This window comes from Nomascus leucogenys, chromosome 14 (assembly GCF_006542625.1).
Source record: "Nomascus leucogenys isolate Asia chromosome 14, Asia_NLE_v1, whole genome shotgun sequence".
NCBI classification, from domain to species: domain Eukaryota; kingdom Metazoa; phylum Chordata; class Mammalia; order Primates; family Hylobatidae; genus Nomascus; species Nomascus leucogenys.
This window is the reverse complement of record NC_044394.1, coordinates 18,520,780-18,533,408: the sequence shown is the minus strand read 5'-3', so window position 1 is coordinate 18,533,408 and position 12,629 is coordinate 18,520,780. Positions and strand designations below refer to the sequence as shown.

Here is a 12,629-nt window from a genome sequence, read left to right as displayed (position 1 = left end):
TGATCTACAGGTGAGTGAGTGAAACTGCGTTTGCAAAACTATGACAGTAAGAGAAATTCTAACATAGCTGACTCCATGTTGCTTCTGACCTCTGAGGTGTCCCTGGTCATTCCTGGGCATAGGCTGAGCTAACTTTGGGGAGAATTTAGTTTACAGTTTAACCTTAAAGCAAGGATGATAGTAGCCCTTCCCAAAACTAAACCACCTTTGTTTTTTTGTTTGTTTTTGTTTGTTTTTTTGAGTTGGAGTCTCACTCTGTCACCCAGGCTGGAGTGCAGTGGTGCGATCTCAGCTCACTGCAACCTCCGCCTGCTAGGTTCAAGCAATTCTCCTGCCTCAGCCTCCTGAGTAGCTGGGATTACAGGCACACACTACCACACCCAACTAATTTTTGTACTTTTAGTAGAGACGGGGTTTCCTCATGTTGGCCAGGATGGTCTCGAACTACTGACCTCAGGTGATCTGCCTGCCTCAGCATCCCAAAGTGCTGGGATTACAGGTGTGAGCCACCACACCCGGCCAACCTTTGTAAACCTAATGAAAAACCATGAAAGGCTGGCATGGTGGCTCATGCCTGTAATCCCAGGACTTTGGGAGGCCGAGGCAGGTGGATCACAAGTTCAACAGATCAAGACCATCCTGGCCAACATGGTGAAACCCCGTCTCTACTAAAAATACAAAAAATTAGCCAGGCATGGTAGCACATGCCTGTAGTCCCAGCTACTTGGGAGGCTGAGGCAGGAGAATCACTTGAACCTGGGAGGCGGAGGTTGCAGTGAGCCGAGATTGCGCCACTGTACTCCAGTCTGGTGACAAAGCGAGACTCTGTCTCAAAAAAAAAAAAAAAAAAAAAAGAAAGAAAAACCAAGAAATTAGGATTATGGGAGGGGCCTGAACTCTGCTAAAATGTAGGCACAGTTTCTTTTCCCCTTCCTTCCTTCCTTCCTTCCTTCCTTCCTTCCTTCCTTCCTTCCTTCCTTCTTTCTTTCTTTCTTTCTTTCTTTCTTTCTTTCTTTCTTTCTTTCTCTCTTTCTAAGAGTTTCAATGAAACTCTGTCTACTGCTATAGCATGGTCTCATTGAATTGGTTTTGTCTGCGCAGCAGGCAGGAAGAAACTGTTGGGCAATTACATGAGTGTTTTTACAAAAGTAGGATCTCAGCAAAGGATTGGAGGCCACAAGATTCTCAGCTTAGACAGATTACTTGTGAATGGTCTCTGCATCCTCTGGAAGGTGAAGCCAAACAGGCAAACACGGTGCACCCACAAAGGCTAGAGAGTGGCAAGATTACATCCTTTTAGGCATTTGTTGCTTGTACTCTACAAGCCAAATGCAAGATGACCTTTAGGAAACAAAAGTTCTAACTTTCAATTGTTAGTAGCATTCAAGGTAAAGGACAAAATTGCTTTTCTTTATTTTATTTCATTTTTTTTAGAGATGGGGTCTGACTATGTTCCCAGGCTGGTCTCAAACTCCTGGGCTCAAGCAATCCTCCTGTCTCTGCCTCCCAAAGTGCTGGGATTATAGACATGAGCCACCACACCTGGCAAAACAAAATTAAGGAACTAAACTTCAGTCTTCTTGGCTTATTCACAGACTCAGATATAGAAAACAATCTAAGCATTACTGGCAACTTGGTGGCTGTTGATGGGTATGCAGGAATCTTCTGTGCCCCATGGGAATGACACCACCTTTGCAAAATTACGACTGAGACAGTGAAAGAGAACTAACTTAACTGACTCCATCTTGCTTCTAACCTCCAAGCTGTCCTTGTTCATTCCTGAACGCAGGCTGAACTCACTTCGGAGAAACTTAGTTTATAGTTTAAAACAAAGATGATAACAGCCCTTTCCTAAAGCAGACCTCCTTCTTGCCTGGGGACTAGATTGCCTTTGTAGGATTAATATGAGCCACAAGATTAAAAATTATGGTTTAGGAGTCATGCAGCTGGAGGCTACAAGATTCTGACCCTCCCTAAACTGCTCCTAAGATCAGTGCTTGAGATATTTTGTAGACCCAACACTTGATGGATCAGTTGCCACCACCCAGATCAATTAACTGGCTCATTTGATCCTGTGGCCCCCACCCAGGAACTGACTCAGCTCTAGAAGACAGCTTCGACTTCCTATGATTTCATCCCTGACCAATCAGCACTCCTGGCTCAATGGCTTCCCCCACCCACCCAGTTGTCCTTAAACACTCTGCTCCATGAATCCAGGAGACTTATTTGAGTAATAATAAAACTCACGTCTCCCGCACAGCTAGCTCTGTGTGAATAACGTTTTCCGTATTGCAATTCCCCTGTCCTGATGAATCGGCTCTGTCTAGGCAGCAGGCAAGGTGAACCCACTGGGCAGTTACAGGAATATGCCTGAGAAGTTTACAAAATTAAAAAGAAGAGGAAACATAGTGTCTCATGGAACATTTGGCCAAAGTATTGATCCTTGCTAGAGGGTAAAGTCCTAGAGGTACAGACCTTAGAAACATGAACAGCGGTTTCAGAATCTGCTGATAATTATTTTCCAGTGAAGCAAATGCAAGGACAAGATGAAAATACCGATGTGTATTAGTCTCCGCAAATTAGGAATAGACGGAAACTTCCTTAACTTGATAAAGAATATCCACAGGCTGGGCCTGGTGGCTCATGCCTGTATTCCCACCATTTTGTGGGGCCAAAGCAGGAGGATCACTCGAGCTCAGGAGTTCAAAACCTGTTGCCTGGGCAACATGGCAAAACTCCATCTCTACAAAAATTACAAAAATTAGCCAGGCATGGCAGCAGTCCCAGCTACTTGGGAAGGTGAAATGAGAGGATCACTTGAGCCTGGGAGGTTGAGGCTTGAGGCTGCAGTTGAGCTGTGATCATGCCACTGCACTTCAGCCTGGGTGACAGAGCGAGATCCTGTCTCAAAAAAAAAAAAAAAAATCCAGAAAAAATCTACAGGTAGTATCATACTTCATGGTAAAAAAAAAAAAACTAGAACTTTTCCTGCTAAGATCAGTAAAGATGTCTCCTCTCAACACTCCTTTTCAACATCATTTTGGAAGTCCCACCTAATGCAATAAGACAAGAAAGGGAAGTAAAAGGTTGGAAAAAGGAAATAAAACTGTCTTTGTTCATGGATGACATGATTGTCTATGTAGAAAATCTGAAAGCATAAATTTAAAAAAACTTCTAGAACTAATAAGTGATTCTAGCAAGGTTACAGAGCAGAGTTAACCTACAAAAGTCAATTGCTTTCCTGTATACCAGCAGTGAACAAGTAGAATTTGACATTAGAATCAATACCATTGATATTATCATCCCCAGAATTGGAATACTTAGGTATAAATTCAACAAAATACATACAAGATATACATAAGAATAACTACAAAACTCTAATGAAAGAAATCTAAGAACTAGGGGTGATATGGAGGATGAAGAGGAGTTGGTTAATGTTTACAAAAATACAGATAGAGGAAATAAGTTCTAGTATTTGATAGTATGTAGGCCGGGTGCGGTGGCTCAAGCCTGTAATCCCAGCACTTTGGGAGGCCGAGGCGGGCGGATCACAAGGTCAGGAGATCGAGACCATCCTGGCTAACACGTTGAAACCCCGTCTCTACTAAAAGTACAAAAAAAAAAATTAGCCAGGCATGTTGGCGGGCGCCTGTAGTCCCAGCTACTCAGGAGGCTGAGGCAAGAGAATGGCGTGAACCCGGGAGGCGGAGCTTGCAGTGAGCCGAGATAGCGCCACTGCACTCCAGCCTGGGGGACAGAGAAAGACTCCGTCTCAAAAAAAAAAAAAAGTTTAGTATTTGATAGTATGTTAGGGAAATTATGGTTAACAATACTTTATTGTGTGTTTCAAACTAGCTAAAGAGAAGAATTGTTCTGTTTCCAACACAAAGAAAAGATCAATGTTTGAGGTGATTGACATGCCAATAACCCTGATTTGATCATTCCACACATTGTATACATGTATAAGATATCACATGTGGCCAGGTGTGGTGGCTCATACCTGTAATCCCAGCAATTTGGGAGGCCAAGACAAGAGGATTACTTGAACCCAAGAGCTTGAGACCAGCCTGGACAACATAGTTAGGCTACATCTCTTAAAAAACAAAACAAACAAACAAAAAACCCCACATATACCCCAAAAATATGTACAACTATGTTATATAAATTAAAACTTTTTTTAAAAGGCAAAAGTTGGAGACAGTGTGGCAGGCCTCCTCCTGTGGAATCTGAAGAAGCCCTCACAGATTTTATTTCTTTATTTTATTTTATTTTATTTTGTTTTGTTTTGTTTTGTTTTGTTTTTGAGATGGAGTCTTGCTCTGTTGCCCAGGCTGGAGTGCAGTGGCGTGATCTCGGCTCACTGTAACCTCTGCCTCCTGGGTTCAAGGGACTCTCCTGCCTTAGTCTTCCGAGTAGCTGGGATTACACGCACATGCGCTACCACACACGGCTAATTTTTGTGTTTTTATTAGAGATGGTTCACTATGTTGGTCAGGCTGGTCTTGAGCTCCTGAGCTCGTGACCCATCTGCCTCAGCCTCCCAAACTGCTGGGATTACAGGCTTGAGCCACCACACCTGGCCACCCTCGCAGATTTTAATTCCCACTCTCGATTCTGTATCTAGATCACCATGGCGACTGGACAGAAGTTCATGAGAGCTGTTAGAGTTTTTGAATTTGGTGGACCAGAAGTCCTGAAACTGCAGTTGGATATTGCAGTACCGATTCCAAAAGACCATCAGGTTCTAATCAAGGTCTACGCATGTGGTGTCAACCCCATGGAGACATACATTCACTCTGGTACTTATAGTAGAAAACCACGCTTACCCTATACTCCTGGCTCAGATGTGACTGGGGTGATAGAAGCTGTTAGAGATAATGCATCTGCTTTCAAGAAAGGTGACAGAGTTTTCACTAGCAGCATGATCTCTGGGGGCTATGCAAAGTACAATCTTGCAGCAGACCACAGTTTACAAACTGCCTGAAAAACTGGGCTTTAAACAAGGAGCTGCCATCAGTATTCCGTATTTTAGTGCGTATCGAGCTCTAATTCCCCGGTGCCCGTGTGGAAGCTGGAGGGTGTTCTGGTGCATGGGGTGAGTGGAGAAGTTGGATTAGCAGCATACCAAATTGCTAGAGTTTATGGCTTAAAGGTTTTGGGCACTGCTGGTACTGAGGAAGGACAAAAGGTTGTTTTGCAAAATGGAGTCCATTAAGTGTTCAGTCACAGAGAAATTAATTATATTGACAAAATTATGAAATATGTTGGTGAGAAAGGAATTGACGTAATTATTGAAATGTTAGCTAATGTAAATCTTAGTAAAGATTTGAGTCTTCTGTCACATAGAGGATGAGTGATAGTTGTTGGCAACAGAGGTACTATTGAAATAAACCCATGGGATACCATGGCAAAGGAGTCGGGTATAATTGGAGTTACTCTCTTTACCTCAACCAAGGAGGAATTTCAGCAATATGCAGCCACCCTTCAAGCTGGAATGGAAATTGGTTGGTTGAAACCTGTGACAGGTTCTCAATATCCACTGGAGAAGGTGGCCCAGGCTCATGAAAGTATCATTCATGGCAGTGGGGCTACTGGAAAATGATTATTCTCTTGTAATGATTATTTCATGGATTTCCTATGTAATTAGAGGTATTGTCTTTCTCCCAGTTGTACTTACCCTATCTTTTCTTTAATTAACATTCGATTCTGTGAGTTTCTTTTGTGAAAAAACAAATTTTTCTTTAGAAAGCAGAGGCAGAAGAGTAAAATTCATTGTATAGCTAGCAATATTTTTTATGCCATCTGTCTCAAATCTAGGAGTCATCATAGTAGGAAATAGCATGTTGGTGGTCATTTGGCATGAGGGTGCATTCCAGTAATTCTTAATTGATACTTGATTAATTCCACACCTTTGATTAAAACTTGCTAGTTCAAAATAAGACTGCTCAGTTTCCAACGGTTTTCAAGTCTCCTTACCTTTATAAAGATTCTCTAGTCTCTGATTAGCCATGACTGTATTAGACTTTGAATATTTTCTGGACTAAAAACCTCTATTCTAAACTAATCTCATCTGGATCTATAAGTCCCAGAGAGAGTCTCGTTCTGTCACCCAGGCTGGAGTGGCTTGGCGCAATTGCGGCTCACTGCAACCTCTGCCTCCCAGGTTCAAGCGATTCTCCTGCCTCAGCCTCCCGAGTAGCTGGGATTACAGGTGCCCACCACCACACCCAGCTAATTTTTGTATTTTTAGTAGAGACGGGGTTTTGCCATGTTGGCCAGGCTGGTTTCGAACTCCTGACCTCAGGTGATCCACCTGCCTCGGCCTCCCAAAGTGCTGGGATTACAGGCGTGACCCACCGCACCCGGTCTTATAAGTCTTTTGTAAAGGCAAGAATAAATAATGTCCAGGACAATTTATTAGTTTTCTCAGTATTTTCCCAAATATTACAATATTCACTTCATTATTGGTTGGCTGCCAATGACCCCATATGTTCTGTGAGAATAGGAGCTTTATCTCTTTATCTTTCATATAATACATAGTCTCCAAATAGGTAATACTTATCAATTGATTATATTTTCAGAGTAGATTCAGAGTTACCTGTTTGTGTGGTGAGAGTCATATATTTTTGTTGAAATTAGTATGCTCACAGATTTGATAAATTAAGAATGATCTGTGTTTCTTTCATAACATAATAATGTGTAATAAAATCTATAGAAAATTAAAAAACAAACAAACAAAAAAACAAGCAGCCGGGTGCTGTGGCTCACACCTGACTTTGAGACCAGCCTGGCCAACATGGTGAAACCCTGTTTCTACTAAAAATACAAAAATTAGCCAGGCGTGATGGTGCACACCTGTAGTCCCAGGTACTCGGGAGGCTGAGGCAGCAGAATCATTTGAACCTGGGAGGCAGAGGTTGCAGTGAGCCAAGATCGTGCCACTGCGCTCCAGCCTGGGCCATAGAGTGAGACTCCATCTCAGAAAAAAAAAAAAAAAAAGGCCAGGGTGGGAGGACTGCTTGAAGCCAGGAGTCCATGACCAGCCTGGGCAACAAAGTGAGACATCCATTCGCACAAAAAAATAAATTAGCTAGGCATAATGGCAGGCACCTGTATTGCACTGTTTGGGAGACTGAGATTGAGGCTGGAGGATCATTTGAGCCCAAGAGATCAAGGCTGCAGTGAGCTGTTATTTCCCACTGCACTCTAGCCTGGGTGACAAAGCAAGACCCTGTCTGGGAAAACAAAAAGTAAATAAATAAACAAATCTAAGAAGAACTAAATAAATAGAGAGAGATACTGACTGGGCACAGTGGCTCACACTTGTAATCTCAGCACTTTGGAGGGCCGAAGCAGGAAGATCACTTAAGCCCAGAAGTTCAAGCCCAGAAGTTCTGGGCAGCATAGCAAGATACCATCTCTACAAAAAATTAAAAAACTAGAGGCTGGGCGCGGTGGCTCATGCCTGTAATCCCAGCACTTTGGGAGGCCGAGGCGGGTGGATCACCTGAGGTCAGGAGTTCTAGACCAGCCTGGCCAACATGGTGAAACCCCGTCTCTACTAAAAATACAAAAATTAGCTGGGTGTGGTGGCAGGAGCCTGTAATCCCAGCTACTCGGGGGGCCAAGGCAGGAGAATTGCTTGAACCCAGGAGGCGGAGGTTGCAGTGAGCCGAGATTGCACCATTGCACTCCAGCCTGGGGAACAAGAGTGAGACTTCGTCTCAAAAAAAAAAAAAACTAAAAAATTAGTTGGACATGGTGGTGCATGCCTGTAGTCCCAGCTACTCAGAAAGCTCAGGTGGGAGGAATACTTGATCCCAGGAGGTTGAGCCTGCAGTGAGCTGTGACCAAGCCACTGCACTGCAACCTGGGTGACAGAGTGAGATGAAGTCTCACCACGCCCGGCCTATATATTTTTTAAAGAGAAATACACCATGTTTATGATTAGAAAAACTCAATATTATCAGGATGTCAGTTCTTTCCAACTTGATCTATAGATTTAATGCAATTCCAATCAAAATTCTAGCAAGTTATTTGGTGAATGTCAACCAACTGATTCTAAAGTTTATATGGAAAGGCAAAAGACCCAGGATAGCCAACATAATATTGAAGGAGAAGGACAAGGTCAGAGGACTGACACTACCTGATTTCAAGACTTTACTCTAAAGCTACAGTGATAAAGATGTATAAATGTGTCAAATGAATAAATGAATTGATCTTGATCAATGGAACAGAAAAGAGAAACCATAGGCCTCCAGGCTGGGCACAGTGGCTGACACCTGTAATCCCAGCACTTTGGGAGGCTTAGGCAGGTGGATCACCTGAGGTCAGGAGATCGAGACCAGCCTGGTCGACATGGCAAAACCCGTCTCTACTAAAAATACAAAAATTAGCCAGGTTTGGTGGCATACGCCTGTACTCCCAACTACTTGGGAGGCATGGGCAGGAAGATGGCTTGAACCTGGGAGGTGGAGGTGGCAGTGAGCCAAGATTGCGCCCCTATACTCCAGCCTGGGAAACAGAATAAGACTCTGTCTCAAAAAAAAAAAAAAAATAGACCTTCATAAATAGAGTCAACTGATCTTTGGCAAAGCAACAAAGACAACACAATGGAGAAAATATAGTCTTTTCAACAAACGGTGCTAGAGTTAACTGGATATACACACACACAAGCACACACAAATCTAGATACAGACATTACATACTTCACAAAAATTTACTCAAAATGTATCATAGGCTACATGTAAAATGATAAAACTATAAAATAATATTGGAGAAAATCTAGATGACCTTAAATTTAAGGCTTTTTATTTTTATTTTTTTAAAGCTAACTCTTTAGATACAACACCAGAGACACACTACAGAGAGTGAGAAGACAAGCCACACACTGGAGAAAACACTTGCAAAATACATGTCTGATAAAAGACTGTTAGACTGTTATCCAAAATATACAAAGAGCTCTTTTCTTTTCTTTCTTTTTTTTTTTTTTTTTTTTGTTGAGACAAGAGTCTTGCACCATTGCCCAGGCTGGAGTGCAGTGGTGAGATCTCGGCTCACTGCAACCTCGGCCTTCCAGGTTCAAGTGATTCTCCCGCCTCAGCCTCCCACACACAGCTGAGACAAAGAACTCTTAAAGCTCAATAATAAGAAAATGAACAATCTGCTTAAAAAAATGGGTAAACTGGCCGGGCGCGGTGGCTCACGCCTGTAATCCCAGCACTTTGGGAGGCCAAGGCGGGCCAATCACGAGGTCAGGAGATCGAGACCATCCTGGCTAACATGGTGAAACCCTGTCTCTACTAAAAATACAAAAAAATTAGCCGGGCATGGCTGCAGGTGCCTGTAGTCTCAGCTACTTGGGAGGCTGAGGCAGGAGAATGGTGTGAACCCGGGAGGCAGAGCTTGCAGTGAGCCAAGACCGTGCCACCGCACTCCAGCCTGGGCGACAGAGCAAGACTCAGTCCCCCCCCCAAAAAAGGCTAAACTACCTGAACAGACACCTCACCAAAGAAGATACACAGATGGCAGGTAAGCATATGAAAAGATGCTCAACAGAATATGTCATTAGGGAATTGCAAATTAAAATGATGAGGTAGGCTGGGTGCAGTGGCTCACGCCTGTAATCCCAGCACTTTGGGAGGCCAAGGTGGGTGGATCACCAGAGGTCCAGAGTTCAAGACCAGCCTGGCCAACATGGTGAAAGCCCATCTCCATTAAAAATACAAAAAAAATTAGCCGGGCATGGTGGCGCGTGTCTGTGGTCCCAGCTGCTCGGGAGGCTGAGTCAGGAGAATCATTTCAACCTGGGAGGCAGAGGTTACAGTGAGCCGAGATCATGCCATTGCATTCCAGCTTAGGTGACAAAGCAAGACTCCATCTCAAAAAAAAAAAACAAAAAAAAACAGAAAAACAACAACAACAAAAAAACAAAAACAATGAGGTACCACTACACATCTATGAGAATGGCCAAAACCCTAAACACTGACAACAATAAACGCTAGTGAGGAGCTAGATCAACAGAAACTCTCATTGTTGCTAGTGGGAATGCAAAATGGCATAGGTGCTTTGGAAGATGGTTTGACAGTTTTTTATAAAACTATACATATTCTTACCATACAATCCAGTAGTCACATTTAGTATCAGTATTTACCCAAATGAGTTGAAACATGTTCACACAAAACCCTACACATACATATTAATAGCAGTTTTATTCATAATTGCCAAAACTGGGGGAAAAAACAAGATACCCTTCAATAGGTAAACGGATATATAAACTGTGGTACATCCAGACAACTGGACATTATTCAGTGTTAAAAAGAAATGAGCTCTGGACTGGGCACGGTGGCTCACGCCTGTAATCCCAGCACTTTGGGAGGCCGAGGTGGGCGGATCACCGGAGGTCAGGAGTTCAAGACAAGCCTGACCAACATAGAGAAACCCCATCTATACTAAAAATACAAAAATTAGCCGGATGTGGTGAGAGATGCCTGTAATCCCAGCTACTCAGGAGGCTGAGGCAGGAGAATCGCTTGAACTTGGGAGGCGGAGGTTTTGGTGAGCCAAGATCATGCCACTGCACCCCAGCCTGGCAACAAGACTGAAACTCCGTCTCAATAAATAAATAAATAAATAAGCGAGCTCGGCTGGGCGTGGTGGCTCACACTTTTAGTAGGCTGAGGCAAGAGGATTAGTTGAGGCCAGGAGTTCGAGACCAGCCTGGCCAACATGGTGAGACCCTGTCCTTATTAAAAATAAAAAAATTAGCCGGGCATGATGGCGCATGCCTGTAATTCCAGCTACTTGGGAGGCTGAGGCACAGGAATTCACTTGAACCCAGGAGTTGGAGGTTGCAGTGAGCCTAGATCACCCCACTGCACTCCAGCCTGGTTGACAGTGACACTCTGTCTCAAAAAATAAAAAATAAAAGGCCGGGCATGGCGGCTTACACGTGTAATCCCAGCACTTTGGGAGGCCGAGGCAGGCGGATCACCTGAGCTCAGGAGTTCAAGACCAGCCTCAACATGGAGAAACCCCATCTCTACTAAAAATACTAAATTAGCCAGGTGTAGTGGTGCATTCCTGTAATCCCAGCTACTCAGGAGGCTGAGGCAGGAGAATTGCTTGAACCTGGGAGGCGGAGGTTGCGGTGAGCTGGAATCGCACCACTGCACTCCAGCCTGGGCAACAAGACTGAAACTCTGTCTCAAAAAAAATAAAATAAAATAAAATGGCCAGGCATGGTAGCTCATGCCTGTAATCCCAGCACTTTGGGGGGCCGAGGCAGGTGAATCAGTTGAGTTCAAGACCAGCCTGGCCAACATGGTGAAACCCTGTCCCTCGTCTCTACTAAAAATACAAAAATTAGCCAGGCATGGTGCTATGCACTTATAATCCCAGCTACTAGGGAGGCTGAGGCAAGAGAATTATTTCAACCCAGGAAGCGGAGGTTGCAGTGAGCCAAGATTGTGCCACTGCACTCCAGCCTGGGCAATAGAGCAAGACTCCATCTCAAAAAAAAAAAAAGAAATGAGCTATCAAGTAACGAAAAGACATAGAGGAAATGTAAATACATACTACTAAGTGAAAGATGACAATCAGAAAACACTACATACTGTATGACTCCTGGTGTATAACATTCTGGAAAAGTCTAAACTGTGGAGACAGTAAAAAGATCAGAGGTTGCCAGGTGTTAAGGGAGAGTAAGAATGAATAGGCAGGACATGGAGGATATTTAGAACATTGAAATTATTCTGTATGATATTATAATAGTGGAAACATATTACTGTACATTTGTCAAAACTCATAGAATGTACACCACCAACGGTGAACCCTAATGTAAACTATGGACTTTGGGTGATAATGATGGGTCAATGTAGGTTCATTAATAGTAACAAATGTATGACTGTTGTGGGGTGTGTTGATAGTGGAAGAGGTTGTGCATGTCTGCGGACATAAGAAATATGGGAACTCTCTGTACTTTTCACTCAATTTTTCTGTGAACCTAAAACAGCTCTAAACTATTAAGTGTATTGAAAACAACAGCAACAACCAAGCTATGGCAGGAGGAAGATTTCCTTGGCCTAACAGAGGGTATTTTCAGAAGTCAGATACTTGGGCCTTACCCCAAATCTACTGAATCATTTCTGCAGGAATAGGACATAGAAATAAGTATTTTTGGCTAGACACAGTGGCTCACTCTTGTAATCACAGCACTCTGGAAGGCCGAGGTGAGTGGATCACCTGAGGTCAGAAGTTCGAGACCAGTCAAGCCAACATAGTGAAACCCTATCTCTACTAAAAATACAAAAATCAGGTGGGTGTGGTGGCGTGCACCTGTAATCCCAGCTACTTGGGAGGCTGAGGCAGGAGAATCACTTGAACTCAGAAGGCGGAGGTTGCAGAGAGCTGAGATTGCACCACTGCACTTCAACCTGGGCGACAAGAGCAAAACTCCATCTCAAAAATAAAAAATACATATTTTTAAATTTGTTATTTTTTTTTAGAGACGAGGTCTCGCTATGTTCAGGCTGGGGTGCAGTGGCTATTCATAGGCACCAAACATGTGACTGCAGCTTCAAACACCCAGACTCAAGTATTCCTTCCACCTTAGCCTCTCAAGTAGCTAG

General features: G+C 43.4%; 2 pseudogenes; one reads left to right on the top strand and one right to left on the bottom strand.

Annotated features, from left to right (window-relative positions):
• LOC100597306 overlaps window positions 1-12,629 on the bottom strand; it is a 90,868-nt pseudogene that overhangs the window by 48,907 nt on the left and 29,332 nt on the right.
• Window positions 4,626-5,754, top strand: LOC100590749 (annotated as a pseudogene).